The sequence below is a fragment of the Etheostoma cragini genome, chromosome 11, assembly GCF_013103735.1.
Source record: "Etheostoma cragini isolate CJK2018 chromosome 11, CSU_Ecrag_1.0, whole genome shotgun sequence".
NCBI lineage: Eukaryota > Metazoa > Chordata > Actinopteri > Perciformes > Percidae > Etheostoma > Etheostoma cragini.
This window is the reverse complement of record NC_048417.1, coordinates 16,453,117-16,458,037: the sequence shown is the minus strand read 5'-3', so window position 1 is coordinate 16,458,037 and position 4,921 is coordinate 16,453,117. Positions and strand designations below refer to the sequence as shown.

General features: G+C 39.8%; 1 protein-coding gene across 4 annotated transcripts in view; it reads left to right on the top strand.

Annotated features, from left to right (window-relative positions):
- Window positions 1-331: 331 nt before the first annotated feature.
- galnt13 (UDP-N-acetyl-alpha-D-galactosamine:polypeptide N-acetylgalactosaminyltransferase 13) overlaps window positions 332-4,921 on the top strand; it is a 33,963-nt gene continuing 29,373 nt past the window's right edge. For 3 of the 4 annotated variants that reach the window (XM_034886565.1, XM_034886566.1, XM_034886564.1), the window contains exon 1: window positions 332-790. The gene's annotated coding sequence lies outside the window, so the exon portion shown is untranslated. The remainder of the gene's footprint in view (window positions 791-4,921) is intronic. The other variant, XM_034886567.1, reaches the window with a different exon arrangement.

Below are 4,921 nucleotides of genomic sequence, written 5' to 3'. Positions count from 1 at the left end.
CTGAAATGTGTACAATTCAATTAAAAGAGTTTTGAGACATGGATACTTTCCTGGCAAAAAAAACTTTTACATACTGCAAATCGTTTCCCTTCCCTTTTCCTCCATGTTTTTTTTTCATACAAGCCACTTACATGGACATTTAATCACAAAACTAAATTTTTAAATAAAATGAAAAATAAATTAGTATGCACGTTTTACACTAAAATAGCAGTTGTAGGCTATTGTGCCCATGGTGGTCGGTGCGGGTGCACGCGCCTACGTTTACCAGACGCGCGTGACGGTTTTTATTACTTCGAAAGGATTTCATGAGCGACGACGCTTTCAACCAATCAGAGAGCAGAAACGAGACATTTTGAAGGTCGGTCTGAGCTGAGGTTAGATTGTGCTGAATATCATCTCCCCTGTCCTCTTCCCGTTATAGTGTTCAGTCGGAGAACAGGTGCGTGACTGAAGACGTTGCGTCGCATTGACAGCATCAGCGTTTATACGAATTGGGAAAATTAATGGAGACTGGTCGTGTTCGCCGGTTTACTGCGGCTCAACTAGGGAGAAATCATATTAAGGAGTCCAAACAGGTTCCACTGGAGGCTTTAATGGACGGACAGTATCACACTGCATTTTGGACTACTCCGTTTTGAGATGGGATGGAACTTAGGTGTCGTTTTTAGACGTTGCGTGTTTGCAGGAGCTAATTACCCAGTTTAATTTGGCCATTTAATGTACTGTGTATTGAGTCATGTGTCTGCGTTCAACACGTTGCCTGAGAGCGAGGCTGGAATCCACAAATTAGGTAAGCAGAGAGTATCCTGATTTTCTGTCGCGTTCATACACCTTCCACAACACGTCAGTAGATGTAATGATGAGGCTTTTTGATATTAAAATTAAATCAAGGTTGCCATGTTGATTAGATGTATAAGTGAGGAAGAGTTCATTGGTTCATTCACTTAATGCTGGAAAGTGTTTTTCTTTCATTTCACTCCTGTCACAACCCATTAAATAATCAATATAGCATTATGTACATCAATGAAATATTGTGTGTGTGTGTGTGTGTGTGTGTGTGTGCGTGTGGCTACATGTACGTCACAGCTTTTGAAACCACCACAGTGTAAATGTAATCTTTTCGTGTTTGGGTTATAAATAAGCTGCAGTCACTGGCCTAATGGGTTTATTGGGATCAGCCCCATAATCACCTCCTGTTCCTTTTAGGGCTGGGTATAGATTGGAATTTTGGAATACTTGTGCCAATGCTAATATGTGTTTTAGTACCAGTAGCAAAACAATACTTTTTTAGTGTTTGTTTTTCAAAAAATCCCAGTATTTACTTTGTTGTTTGATAGATGTTGACTAATCGCTCAATGCCAACTTTCAAGTCTAGACAGTTTCTAACACTAGATGCAATAAACACTTTGTTTTGCAGTTAAAAAGTATTGACACACAGCTACACTCCCTGCTTGTGGGAATAGATACATAGTGGACAAGAAAATTGCTGATTTGAATTCCTTACCTGATAGGTCTGAGCATATGAGTGCTCTCTCTTATCTTCAATCCAGACGTAATTAAGTTCTTATCTCAATAACTATATGTATCATCATATAGCATGTTTTCTGGTAATTCAATAAATAAATAGTTTATGAAGTAACCACATGGTATAACCTATTTTGTATACTCCTGTGTGAATACTTGACAAATGAAAAATACTGAGTATTTTCTCATTTCATTAAGATCTTTAGTGCAAAATGAACACAAGGTGCAAGGATCAGAATGTAAAGCGTCGTCCAAATGAAGTAAATATTGCTTCAACACAGTTGGGCCTCTGGTTTTTCATTGTGATAGAAACTAAATAGACACATATTTGTGAAAGACAATTTCATTTAGTTTTTGATGATACATATCATAATGTTTGTCTCTCTGAAGTACCCATAACAGCAATTAGTTAACAGTTTGGCAATTACATACAGTACAAGCACTCCTATTGAATTAATGAGGAATAGGTCTACATAATTTAGCACATAGCACTGCACCAAACATTTCACAACAAAGGGTGTTGCTAACAGCACAATTAACTGTCACTAAATGAAGGAAATAAACATGCCTGGTGGTTTACACTTGTCTTAAATAGTGGAAAAAGTGTCTTTTATAGACATGGAGGGAACTGATTTAGCATCCTGTACAGCACAGAATAAATATTCCTTGGTGCAGATGGTTAGACTAATTGACTAAGACTTCTTCGGCCGACAAGACTCCAGCAAGCTGCCGGCAGCACGGTTAATGGTACCAAACCCAAACATGTCTGCCACTGATGCACCAAAGCAGATGGTTAAAAATGCAAACAGACCTCAGACAGAAACATCATTGATCTGTCTACAATGTGAGCGGCGGTGATGTGCTACACACAGATTTGGATTTCAGTGGAGTTTTGCTGAGACTATTATTTTTCATTGGACTCATTATCTGGTAGTGTAGATCACGTCCATGGAAGATCTGTCTATCTGAAATCATCTGTCACGCTGTAATCTGAGTCTGAAACTCTTGATGCAGCTGGATGGAGGCTGCCTTATTTTTGAATAAGAAAATAGTTAGCCCATGAAAGCGGTGTCAGACCCTGTGATGGACATTTAGACAGGGAGCAAAGAGGACAAGGTGTGTGTGTGTGTGAGTGCAAAAACGTTCCCATGCTGCAAGCAAGAGATAAGGGAATCAGATTCCCCACAGGAGACGCTTCAGCCGTTTTTCACTAGATACACAAGTAAAGAGTGAGGTGAGTTGTTAAACATAAATGGATTTACAATCAGATACAGAATGTATATGCACAAACCTATTTTTTATAAAAAAAGTTACATTTTGCACGTGCAGGTTCTCAGTTGGCTCTAAAATGTCCTGTATCAGACAGTGTTAGGTCATTTCTCTTTAGAATAAACCCTTAATGTACTATACTACGCGGTGTATATTATGAATGCCTAAAAGGCTGGGTATTTGTGTGTTTGATCCTCTATGGCTGAAAGTAATTTTTCCTATCATTCCATTTCCATTCTGATTATATTTTCATAAGCCTTTCAGTTTACAAAAACCTAATTTCAGTCAAGTAGAAATCCTGTTTGATGGAACATTATGTTTTTCTTCGGAAATATTGTAAGGCATTCATTCCATGGCAAGAGATATTTAACCTCCACAAATTGCCTCTGGTGTGAAAGCTTTGCAAATGGTCCTAGCAGCACAACTGTTGAAGTGGCAGAAGTCTGTAAAGAGGAAATAAGCATACACTCATTGCATACACTCATTCTTTTAAATGGAAAAAACGTTAAAGGTTTGGGATTGGTCCAATGTGGGAAGTTGAGTGTGACCTCTTATAGACCATCCCTCTTGTAAATGAACGTCATGCACACATAGGCAACGATAACCTCACAAGATCAAGGTGGCCAAGGGTTTGAGACTCTGGCAGCCCAGTTGCTTTTCACCGACTACAAGACCCAGGTGGACCCAGGGCATGATGGGAAACACCTAGCTCTCAGCTGATCTGACAACTGTTTGGTTCAGAATCGACTCAACATGACATTTTATATAAACCTTTTTTTAGTTTTAGAATTGGAGGGATTTTAGCTGCCATTTGTCTGATTTAAAAGCTTATTCTGTACAGAACACATGTTGTGTGGCTGATAGTTAAATTAAAAAGTCAGAGTGACTAAATCTGCAGATTACAGATCTACAGTCTGTTTGTTAAAATCAGCAACACATTGCATGTAGAGCATTTTGACAGCTACTCTGTCTTAATAAAAACCACTGGAGACTGTGTGTACAGTCTGATATTTGGGTCTGATAACAATTTATTAAATCAGAATCGGAACTAACAGGATGTGAATGTTTCTGTGACTTCCTGTTCAGCCTGAAGGCTGCTGGAAACGGTTCTCAACTGTCGGACTTCATCGCAGCTTTTTGTCACCGCCCGCGGCTGCTGTCGCCTGGTCTCGTCCACTTCATAGGCGTGCAGCAGTTCATCTCGAACAACCCTAGTAAGACCTGTCACCCCCCCCCCCCCCCTCCCCAAAGGGCAGGTGTTTTTATTTTTTATAAATAACCCACCCATTTAAATTATATTGGGGGTAAAGTTTTACATACAGAGAGGAAAATAAGTATTTGAACACCCTTCTATTTTGCAATTTCTCCCACTTAGAAATCATGGAGGGGTCTGAAATTGTCATTGTAGGTGCATATCCACTGTGAGAGACATAATTAAAAAAAATCACAATGTATGATTTTTTTTAAACTATTTATTTGTATGATACAGCTGCAAATAAGTATTTGAACACCTGAGAAAATCAATGTTAATATCTGGTACAGTAGCCTTTGCTTGCAATTCCAGAGGTCAAACGATTCCTGTAGTTTTTCACCAGGTTTGCACACACTGCGGAAGGGATTTTGGCCCACTCCTCCACACAGATCTTCTCTAGATCAGTTTCATCAAAAAGTTCTATTTTGACCACATGACTTTCTGCCATGACCCCTCTGGATCATCCAAATGGTCATTGGCGAACTTAAGACGGGCCTTGATATGTGCTGGTTTAAGCAGGGGAACCTTCCGTGCCATGAATGATTTCAAACCATGACATCTTAGTGTATTACCAACAGTAACCTTGGAAACGGGTGTCCCAGCTCTTCTCAGGTCATTGACCAGCTCCTCCCGTGTAGTTCTGGGCTGATTTCACACCTTTCTTAGGATCACTGAGACCCCACGAGGCAAGATCTTGCATGGAGCCCCAGTCAGAGGGAGATTGACAGTCATGTTTAGCTTCTTCCATTTTCTAATGATTGCTCCAACAGTGGACCTTTTTTCACCAAGCCTCTTGGTAATTTCCCTGTAGCCCTTTCCAGCCTTGTGGAGGTGTACAATTTTGTCTCTAGTGTCTTTGGACAGCTCTTTGGTCTT